Below are 12,196 nucleotides of genomic sequence, written 5' to 3'. Positions count from 1 at the left end.
AAATCTCCTAGGACAATTTTCAGAACTCTTCTCTACTGTGCCAGGCACCACTTCTTGGTGTGAGCACACTATAGATACTGGAGACAGTTTACCTGTCAAAAGTAAGATCTATAGGCAGCCTGACCATGTCAGGGACTGCATAAAGCAAGAAGTGCAGAAAATGTTGGAACTAGGAGTGGTTGAGCACTCTGACAGTCCATGGGCATCTCCTGTGGTACTGGTACCAAAACCCAATTCTAAAGATGGAAAGAAGGAAATGAGGTTTTGTGTAGACTATAGAGGTCTCAACTTGGTAACCAAAACAGATGCTCACCCTATACCCAGGGCAGATGAGCTTATAGATACACTGGCATCTGCCAAGTATCTAAGCACTTTTGATTTGACTGCAGGGTATTGGCAGATCAAATTGTCAGAAGATGCTAAACCTAAGACTGCATTTTCTACCATTGGAGGACATTACCAGTTTACTGTAATGCCTTTTGGTTTGAAAAATGCACCTGCCACTTTTCAGAGGTTGGTGAACACAGTCCTGCAAGGGCTGGAAGCTTTCAGTGCAGCATATTTGGACGATATAGCTGTCTTTAGCTCCAGCTGGGATGATCACCTGGTCCACCTATGGAAAGTTTTGGAGGCTCTGCAAAAGGCAAGCCTCACTATCAAGGCTTCAAAGTGCCAGATAGGGCAGGGTAAGGTGGTTTATCTGGGACACCTTGTTGGTGGGGAACAGATTGCACGACTTCAGGGGAAAATCCAAACTATTATTGATTGGGTTCCCCCTACCACTCAGACTCAGGTGAGAGCCTTCCTAGGCCTCACTGGGTATTACAGGAGGTTCATTAAGAACTATGGCTCCATTGCAGCCCCTCTTAATGACCTCACATCCAAGAAAATGCCTAAAAAGGTATTATGGACAGCAAACTGTCAGAAAGCTTTTGAGGAGCTGAAGCAGGCCATGTGCTCTGCACCTGTCCTGAAAAGCCCTTGTTACTCTAAAAAATTCTATGTCCAGACTGATGCATCTGAATTAGGAGTAGGGGCAGTCCTATCACAACTTAATTCTGAGGGCCAGGATCAACCTGTTGCTTTTATTAGTAGAAGGTTGACCCCTAGAGAAAAGCGTTGGTCTGCCATTGAGAGGGAGGCCTTTGCTGTGGTCTGGGCTCTGAAGAAGTTGAGGCCATACCTGTTTGGCACTCACTTCATTGTTCAGACAGACCACAAACCTCTACTTTGGCTAAAACAAATGAAAGGTGAAAATCCTAAATTGTTGAGGTGGTCCATATCCCTACAGGGAATGGACTATACAGTGGAACATAGACCTGGGAGTAGCCACTCCAATGCAGATGGACTCTCCAGATATTTCCACTTAGACAATGAAGACTCATCAGGTAATGGCTAGTCTTATTGTCCTTCGTTTGGGGGGGGGTTGTGTAGGAAAGTACCATCTTGCCTGGCATGTTACCCCCATTTTTCACTGTATATATGTTGTTTTAGTTGTATGTGTCACTGGGACCCTGGTAACCCAGGGCCCCAGTGCTCATAAGTGTGCCTGAATGTGTTACCTGTGTAGTGACTAACTGTCTCACTGAGGCTCTGCTAATCAGAACCTCAGTGGTTATGCTCTCTCATTTCTTTCTAAATTGTCACTGACAGGCTAGTGACCATGTTTACCAATTTACATTGGCTTACTGGAACACCCTTATAATTCCCTAGTATATGGTACTGAGGTACCCAGGGTATTGGGGTTCCAGGAGATCCCTATGGGCTGCAGCATTTCTTTTGCCACCCATAGGGAGCTCTGACAATTCTTACACAGGCCTGCCACTGCAGCCTGAGTGAAATAACGTCCACATTATTTCACAGCCATTTTACACTGCACTTAAGTAACTTATAAGTCACCTATATGTCTAACCTTTACCTGGTAAAGGTTAGGTGCAAAGTTACTTAGTGTGAGGGCACCCTGGCACTAGCCAAGGTGCCCCCACATTGTTCAGAGCCAATTCACTGAACTTTGTGAGTGCGGGGACACCATTACACACGTACACTACATATAGGTCACTACCTATATGTAGCTTCACCATGGTAACTCCGAATATGGCCATGTAACATGTCTATGATCATGGAATTGCCCCCTCTATGCCATCCTGGCATTGTTGGTACAATTCCATGATCCCAGTGGTCTGTAGCACAGACCCTGGTACTGCCAGACTGCCCTTCCTGGGGTTTCTCTGCAGCTGCTGCTGCTGCCAACCCCTCAGACAGGCAGCTGCCCTCCTGGGGTCCAGCCAGGCCTGGCCCAGGATGGCAGAACAAAGAACTTCCTCTGAGAGAGGGTGTGACACCCTCTCCCTTTGGAAAATGGTGTGAAGGCAGGGGAGGAGTAGCCTCCCCCAGCCTCTGGAAATGCTTTGTTGGGCACAGATGTGCCCAATTCTGCATAAGCCAGTCTACACCGGTTCAGGGACCCCTTAGCCCCTGCTCTGGCACGAAACTGGACAAAGGAAAGGGGAGTGACCACTCCCCTGACCTGCACCTCCCCTGGGAGGTGTCCAGAGCTCCTCCAGTGTGCTCCAGACCTCTGCCATCTTGGAAACAGAGGTGCTGCTGGCACACTGGACTGCTCTGAGTGGCCAGTGCCACCAGGTGACGTCAGAGACTCCTTGTGATAGGCTCCTTCAGGTGTTAGTAGCCTTTCCTCTCTCCTAGGTAGCCAAACCCTCTTTTCTGGCTATTTAGGGTCTCTGTCTCTGGGGAAACTTTAGATAACGAATGCATGAGCTCAGCCGAGTTCCTCTGCATCTCCCTCTTCACCTTCTGATAAGGAATCGACCGCTGACCGCGCTGGAAGCCTGCAACCCTGCAACATAGTAGCAAAGATGACTACTGCAACTCTGTAACGCTGATCCTGCCGCCTTCTCAACTGTTTTCCTGCTTGTGCATGCTGTGGGGGTAGTCTGCCTCCTCTCTGCACCAGAAGCTCCGAAGAAATCTCCCGTGGGTCGACGGAATCTTCCCCCTGCAACCGCAGGCACCAAAAAGCTGCATTACCGGTCCCTTGAGTCTCCTCTCAGCACGACGAGCGAGGTCCCTCGAATCCAGCGACACCGTCCAAGTGACCCCCACAGTCCAGTGACTCTTCAGCCCAAGTTTGGTGGAGGTAAGTCCTTGCCTCACCTCGCTGGGCTGCATTGCTGGGAACCGCGACTTTGCAAGCTACTCCGGCCCCTGTGCACTTCCGGCGGAAATCCTTCGTGCACAGCCAAGCCTGGGTCCACGGCACTCTAACCTGCATTGCACGACTTTCTAAGTTGGTCTCCGGCGACGTGGAACTCCTTTGTGCAACTTCGGCGAGCACCGTTTCACGCATCCTCGTAGTGCCTGTTTCTGGCACTTCTCCGGGAGCTACCTGCTTCAGTGAGGGCTCTTTGTCTTGCTCGACGTCCCTTCTCTCTGCAGGTCCAATTTGCGACCTCCTGGTCCCTCCTGGGCCCCAGCAGTGTCCAAAAACGCCAAACGCACGATTTGCGTGTAGCAAGGCTTGTTGGCGTCCATCCGGCGGGAAAACACTTCTGCACGACTCTCCAAGGCGTGGGGGATTTATCCTCCAAAGGGGAAGTCTCTAGCCCTTGTCGTTCCTGCAGTATTCACAGTTCTTCAGCCTAGTAAGAGCTTCTTTGCACCAACCGCTGGCATTTCTTGGGCATCTGACCATCTCCGAGCTGCTTGTGACTTTTGGACTTGGTCCCCTTGTTCCACAGGTACCCTCAGTCAGGAATCCATCGTTGTTGCATTGCTGATTTGTGTTTCCCTTGCATTTTCCCTCTAACACGACTATTTTGTCCTTAGGGGAACTTTGGTGCACTTTGCACTCACTTTTCAGGGTCTTGGGGAGGGTTATTTTTCTAACTCTCACTATTTTCTAATAGTCCCAGCGACCCTCTACAAGGTCACATAGGTTTGGGGTCCATTCGTGGTTCGCATTCCACTTTTGGAGTATATGGTTTGTGTTGCCCCTATCCCTATGTTTCCTCATTGCATCCTATTGTAACTATATATTGTTTGCACTGTTTTCTAAGACTATACTGCATATTTTTGCTATTGTGTATATATATCTTGTGTATATTTCCTATCCTCTCACTGAGGGTACACTCTAAGATACTTTGGCATATTGTCATAAAAATAAAGTACCTTTATTTTTAGTATAACTGTGTATTGTGTTTTCTTATGATATTGTGCATATGACACTAAGTGGTACTGTAGTAGCTTCACACGTCTCCTAGTTCAGCCTAAGCTGCTCTGCTAAGCTACCATTATCTATCAGCCTAAGCTGCTAGACACCCTATACACTAATAAGGGATAACTGGGCCCGGTGCAAGGTGCAAGTACCCCTTGGTACTCACTACAAGCCAGTCCAGCCTCCTACACAAGCTCTGAGATTCCGGGAAAGTCATTGGGGATTTAGGGCATCATCATCTCTTCAACTTGTTTTATCAAAGAAAATTCTAACTTGACTCCGTCTATTGTTCGGATGGGGTCCCAAACGGCTAAACCATCAATCTCTGCTACCATCTACTGATAGCGCGTCCAATCCTTATAAATTACTCATATTTGGACACGCTGGAGGTCGGTGAACCTTTTGACCAAGTTGAGTTCTCCTCATCCAAAATTAGTCGGATCCCTCAAATCAATAACTAATAATCCTTTATAATCAATAACCAATACTCAATTAGTAATCAAACAACACATTAGGAATCAATAACAATCAGTAGTTTGACACACCATGACCTTTCAGTCATGAATAACCACACCTGTTTATTAAAAGTTAATGAGTTTATTTCCCTATATTAACAAGGCTAGCACAATATAAGTAAGTCTCAAAATCAAATGGTATACATATACGAACATTACTAGCTGTCCATAGCGACGGAAGAAATGCAATCTACGCAAAAGCTACTCGGTTATAGCAATGCAAATCACTAATAAAAGTAATTGAATTTGACTAATTTCATACATTGGTCAGCATAACAAGATTTCAATTCAGCATGGTGCATCAAGTGAATACCTCAACTATCCTCTGATTAGCATTGGCATGTGGGGCTTCATGAAAAAGAATTTAATCAACATGAATTTAGAAAACTTCTAAATTTGGGCTCTGTCAAAATAAGCAGTTGGTACCTAAGAAGGAAAATACAATGAATAACACATTTATCCTTTCATAATTACCAAATAAAATCAGCACTCAAGGTAAGTCTTCATCCTTCAGGTACCGGTTCGATCAGCATGGGGCAGATTTCAAAGGGGGCAAAGGTAAGGCAAGTTGTCCTTGCGGCAGCAAGGAAAATGGGGCAAAAGTTACTGCATGGGCAAGACGGGGTAAAATTAAAGTTAAAGTCTCTAGGGTGAGAATTCTTCAAAGTCTCTTTCTCTGGGATAGAGAAAAGGCATCAAAGTGTCCTTTAAAATGGCGTCTTGAATCTGGCTTCAAAATGACACAGCAGTAGTGTCTAGGACCCAATTCTAGCCTCCAGGCACCTCTTTTAGTAATATTGGGACAATTTGAGTAGTTCAAGTTTGAAGGGGGACAAAGTAATTTCTTCTACCCAGAGCTATGGAGCTAAGATTGCTGCTCTGGCTGGAGGTGAAAAAAACTTCATTTAGTCCAAAAGGTACATAAACCCCTTCAAAGCATAAGATCTGAGCTTTCTAGCAAGCATATTTAGGTCCTGTGTACTCACAGAGTGATTCTGATATCCAGTCTGAACTATTTCCAAAATTAGCAAATCTTGTCAAAAAAAAAAGTTTTGACAGCTTTTGCTAATTTTTGGTATCAACCCTAAAGTCAGTTTGTGGGTCCCAGTTGACATCAGGACCCCATATTATACCTCAGGTGACACAGCAGTAGTGTCTAGGACCCAATTCTAGCCTTCAGACACCGCTTTTAGTAATATTTGGGACAATTTGAGGTGTTCAAGTTGAAGGGGGACAAAGCCACTTCTTCAACCCAGAGCTATGGAACTCCGAGTCGGGTAAGATTGCAGGTTTTTCCCCTGGCTGGAGGTGAAAAAAAAAACTTCATATAGTCCAAAAGGTACATAATCCCCTTCAAAGCATAAGATCTGAGCTTTCTAACAAGCATATTTAGGTCCTGTGAACTCACAGACTGATTATGATATCCAGTCGGAGCTATTTGCAAAATTAGCAAATCTTGTCAAAAAAAAATTTTTTGACAGCTTTTGCTAATTTTTGGTATCAGCCCTAAAGTCAGTTTGTGGGTCCCTGTTGACATCAGGACCCCATATTATACCTCAGGTGACACAGCAGTAGTGTCTAGGACCCAATTCTAGCCTCCAGGCACCTCTTTTAGTAATATTGGGACAATTTGAGTAGTTCAAGTTTGAAGGGGGACAAAGTAATTTCTTCTACCCAGAGCTATGGAGCTAAGATTGCTGCTCTGGCTGGAGGTGAAAAAAACTTCATTTAGTCCAAAAGGTACATAAACCCCTTCAAAGCATAAGATCTGAGCTTTCTAGCAAGCATATTTAGGTCCTGTGTACTCACAGAGTGATTCTGATATCCAGTCTGAGCTATTTCCAAAATTAGCAAATCTTGTCAAAAAAAAATTATTGACAGCTTTGCTAATTTTTGGTATCAACCCTAAAGTCAGTTTGTGGGTCCCAGTTGACATCAGGACCCCATATTATACCTCAGGTGACACGGCAGTAGTGTCTAGGACCCAATTCTAGCCTTCAGACACTGCTTTTAGTAATATTTGGGACAATTTGAGGTGTTCAAGTTGAAGGGGGACAAAGCCACTTCTTCAACCCAGAGCTATGGAACTCTGAGTCGGGTAAGATTGCAGGTTTTTCCCCTGGCTGGAGGTGAAAAAAAAAACTTCATATAGTCCAAAAGGTACATAATCCCCTTCAAAGCATAAGATCTGAACTTTCTAACAAGCATATTTAGGTCCTGTGAACTCATGATATCCAGTCGGAGCTATTTGCAAAATTAGCAAATCTTGTCAAAAAAAAATTTTTTGACAGCTTTTGCTAATTTTTGGTATCAGCCCTAAAGTCAGTTTGTGGGTCCCTGTTGACATCAGGACCCCATATTATACCTCAGGTGACACAGCAGTAGTGTCTAGGACCCAATTCTAGCCTCCAGGCATCTCTTTTAGTAATATTGGGACAATTTGAGGAGTTCAAGTTTGAAGGGGGACAAAGTCACTTTTTGTACCCGAGGCCATGGAACTCCACATCGGGCAAAATTTCTGCCTCAACCCCCCTCCATGGAAGTTAAAATTTTTGTAAATGTTTATTCATTTGGGATTCTATATGGGAGTATTAGTAGTGTTCTTATTAGTGTATAGGTGCTTTTTCAGGGTCCCATGTACCTCCAAAATGGATTTATAACACTTTAGGTATCATTGAACCGAAATTATTTCTAAGTCCCAATATATTTCAAAGTGTGCTCATAAACACTACAAAAAGCAAAAAAGGTCAAGAATGTAAGAAAAAGTATGTTATAATGGCCTAATAGCATGCTCAATACACTAAATAGTTGTTTTTACCCTTAAAGTTGTCAATTTTCATTTTTAAATTCAGGGGGCCAAAGTCACTTTTTGTACCCGAGGTCATGGAACTCCACATCGGGCACAATTTCTGCCTCAACCCCCCTCCATGGAAGTCAAAATTTTTGTAAATGTTTATTCATTTGAAAACTATATGGGAGTATTAGTAGTGTTCTTATTAGTGTATAGGTGCATTTTCAGGGTCCCATGTACCTCCAAAATGGATTTATAACACTTTAGGTATCATTGAACCGAAATTATTTCTAAGTCCCAATCTATTTCAAAGTGTGCTCATAAACACTACAAAAAGCAAAAAAGGTCAAGAATGTAAGAAAAAGTATGTTATAATGGCCTAATAGCATGCTCAATACACTAAATAGTTGTTTTTACCCTTAAAGTTGTCAATTTTCATTTTTAAATTCAGGGGGACAAAGTCACTTTTTGTACCAGAGGTCATGGAACTCCACATCGGGCACAATTTCTGCCTCAACCCCCCTCCATGGAAGTCAAAATTTTTGTAAATGTTTATTCATTTGAAAACTATATGGGAGTATTAGTAGTGTTCTTATTAGTGTATAGGTGCATTTTCAGGGTCCCATGTACCTCCAAAATGGATTTATAACACTTTAGGTATCATTGAACCGAAATTATTTCTAAGTCCCAATATATTTCAAAGTGTGCTCATAAACACTACAAAAAGCAAAAAAGGTCAAGAATGTAAGAAAAAGTATGTTATAATGGCCTAATAGCATGCTCAATACACTAAATAGTTGTTTTTACCCTTAAAGTTGTCAATTTTCATTTTTAAATTCAGGGGGACAAAGTCACTTTTTGTACCCGAGGTCATGGAACTCCACATCGGGTAAAATTTCAGCCTTGCCCCCTTATGGAAGTCAAAAATTTAGTAATGCATAATCATTTAAAAACCATATAGGTGCAATTGTGGTGTCTTGATTACATACAAAATGCATTTTCAACCCTTTATGAGCATCTCTGATCAAAATATTCATCAAAATCTCAAAGCTGCACCAGTGTTTCAAAGTGCTCTCAAACGCTCAAAAATGGTCAAAAATGAAAAAAAAGGTCATTTATGAGGTTTAATAACATGCTAAACATAATGTATATCTCCAAATAATTTTAAATCCCTTTAATAAAGAGTTTCTCTTTTGTGCTCCACTGGTGCAACGGCTCAAGTCTGAGAAGCTGCACCAGTGGAGCAATGTCTACACTGGTGCAGCTTCGGCTGCACTGGTGGAGCAGAAGTCAAACTCAGCAGTCTTACTGACCCCAAGCCAAACTGTGACAAGGTTGGGACTGCTGCCTTCTCTTATCGACTGATCTAAGGTATGCCAATGAGAGAAGGCAGTAGTGCCAGCCCTCCTGGGTTCTCCGAGGCGTGGGACTGCTGCCTTCCCTCACTGGCTGCCCTAAGGTTAACCAATGAGGGAGGGCAGCAGTCCCAACTCTCCTGGGAACTCCGAGGCAGAGCTGCTGGTAAGTGTGTGTCTGTTTTTTTTTTTAATTAATGTTTGATGCGTGCGTGCATGTTTGAATATTTGGTAATGAGTGCTGTGAATGGATGCATATGTGCGCACGTGTGTGAATGAATGGGCATGAGTGTGTATATGTGCATGTGTGTCTCATCCACCCTCTCCCTCCTAAAATTACCAGCTGTCGATGCTATGTTAAAACATCAACAGAACACGAACATTCACAGAGTGTTGAAATTAAATATTTGAAACTTTCTTTGAAAGTTCTAATACATCAACCAAGAAAGGGCGTGTGGTCTAGTTCAATGGTTCCCAACCTTTTGACTTCTGTGGACCCCCACTTTATGATTACTGGAACCCAGGGACCCCCACTGACTCATTATTGGAGTCTGGGAACCCCTCCCACTAAGTCATTACTAAAATCTGGGGACCGAATCTGTTAATATTGTTTAATTTTCTAAGCAGTTGCGAACCCCCTGAGGAGGCTTCGCGGACTCCCAGGGGTCCCCGGACCACAGGTTGGGAACCACTGGTCTAGTTTATAAGCTGTAAATCTGAGGACCATGCTTTAAATGCAACTTGGCATTGACTGAAATTGTGCAGTTGTCGGAAATCACTTTATCACAATATGCCTGCATTTTAAATGTGTAAGTTATGGCTATGTGTGTAACAAAAAGATTTCAGACACCATTTGATTAATGCAATCTTGCATAATTTTTCATCACCTCCCAAAATGTGCAATGCTCTGTTGCTCTCGGGCTAGGTCCTTCTTATAGAAATACCAATGAATGCATGCTTTTACATTGCGAACAGCTATTCAACGTATTATTCTTTGTGGATAGCCCTTCCTTTTGAGCTGTTGATGTTAGGCTGGGTGCTCACAGTCCTTTGCAGCAGAAATGTTGTAATTGCAACGCTGGTCCACTTTTCCCTCATTAGGCCTGGCATTAGCTAATATGCTTACTTGTAAGGGCTTTCAGCCAATGGTGTGACGAAACTTGAGGGGGCACCCCCTGCAATGTACCTGGAGGAGACCCCTTCACCCTGGGCCCAGTCAGGGGCCTGCCACCCGGGCACAGTGTACAGTGCTGAGGGGGACCCATGGCGGTCAGGCCCCCACACCGCAGGGGCTATAGGGGCCTTTGTTACACCACTGCTTTCAGTGTGCTCTCTTCATCCATTTGCCTGTAGCTGTGTTTTCACTTTTTTTCCTGCTCTTTACAGCATACAGACTGGGACCATGAGTCAACCCATTTCAGCCATCAGTGAACTTCACTGTGAGTGACAGCACTTTGATCTTTCACAAGAGGACCATCTACACACAAAATAGTTGGCTTCAGTGTAATGGACTAACATACCAATGTGTGTTTTTTTATACCAAAAAATATTTTTGCTTTTAGTCAGTGTTTTTTTTTTAGATTGATGTGGGCCTGGTCATTCCTTCAAACCCTGTAGGACACGGTCAATATCCATAAACCACAGTCATGGGCAGGAGGTTCCCTGGGGAGGTTGTGGAACCTTCAATTGTGGGATCCAGTGAGCAAGGTAAAGCTACTATTTCAGGAAACTTTGTCCTTCCAGAGGAACATTTAATTGTGGAGACAATGTCCAATTGACAGGAGTGCAGGATTCTATTCTCAGTCATATGTAAAGAGCCTTCGTGCAGTAGACCACCTGGTTGTGGGGTTCTAGGAATTCAGTAGGGTCATACTCACTCAAGAATTTCTCTAAGCTTGTCTCTCCGATCACTGGTCTACCAATGAAGACCACTGAAAGCTCTTGTTCTCAAAAAGAACAAGAGCTTTCAGTGGACTCCTAATGCCACCTTAGCTTTAGAATGGCTTTAGAAAGAGTTCACTTGAGCTCCTGTCTTTTAGCAACCTGATGTCTTGAAGCCTTTACTCTAGTGACTGATGATGTGGACTAAGCTATGGAAGCTGTCTTGATTCAACTCGGTCAAGATGGTAAAGAGCATCCCATCATTTTTTTGTCCTAAACATTCTCTCCAGCAGAAAGAAACAATTCTGTTTTGGAAAAGGAACTTCTTGCTATTAACTTAGTTTTTTAAAGAATGGAGATACTTTTTACTTGGAGCCCAGTTCTGAGTAACTCTCCATACTGACCACAGAAATCTTCATGTCCTCCAACAGGATGATTGTCAAAATGGTATGCTAGTCCAGAGGACATTGTATTTTCAAAAAAAATATTTTTCCTTACCTATATTCCCGGCTCAGAAAATGTTGTTTCAGTATCCTTGCCTGAAATATATACTAATCAAAGAGCTCCAGGACTTTTGAGAAGATCATTGTTCCTCTAGTTTGCATATCGTAAACTACTTCCACAGTCTCATGACTATCCATCAAGAATCCAAAGGCATTAAACTCTATGATTTAGAAATACATCTTCCTCGATTTCAATTAAAAAATACAAATGCTCTGATTTTTGTTAAAAAGAAACTCTTTGTTTCTTCTAAATAATCACATATAATAATACTTCACCTTTGTCATAATTCACCGATCTCCAGACAGAGGAGGAACATCTGGTGGCCAACTCTTCATCACAATGTCAAAGTTTTGTCCATTCTTGTGAAATCTGCAGGCAAAATAAATCTCAGCCACATAGAAAAGCAAGTTTAGTATTGACACCTGAAAGTCCCTAAAACCTTTGGGAAAGCATCTCTACAGGCTTTATTGAGGATTTACCTCCATCTTAGGTAACAGCACCAAAGCATTGCCATGTAGACCAGCTTTTGGCAGTACGTGTGCTTGTGCATGTGTGAGAGACACGGAATAAGAGAGTATGTGTGCCTTTTATGTCAGAATAAAAGAAATGCTTTAAGCCAGTTCCAGGGCCTCAGTAATTTCCCTTTCAATTGGTCCACTATTCGCTTTTTGAACTGGTGAAGTCGAGCAAAGGTGCAGTGCTTACTTGAGAGAGATGTCGAGTTAGCCTGTTTCTTTACTATTACTTTAAATTTTTTCCATTTTTATTTCAGTCTAGACTTTTTAGTAGTGAGTTAAAGGTGACACAAATGGCCTTGCAAGGGTACACAAAAGGTCAAATGCACATCGATTTAGGTTGAGGACCAACGACCATAGACTGACCACAACCAATATCAGGTACTTATTACCACCCGTGC

The sequence above is a fragment of the Pleurodeles waltl genome, chromosome 6 (genome assembly GCF_031143425.1).
Source record: "Pleurodeles waltl isolate 20211129_DDA chromosome 6, aPleWal1.hap1.20221129, whole genome shotgun sequence".
Taxonomy (NCBI): Eukaryota; Metazoa; Chordata; class Amphibia; order Caudata; family Salamandridae; genus Pleurodeles; species Pleurodeles waltl.
The sequence above is the reverse complement of the archived record's forward strand: the minus strand, read 5'-3'. Positions refer to the sequence as shown.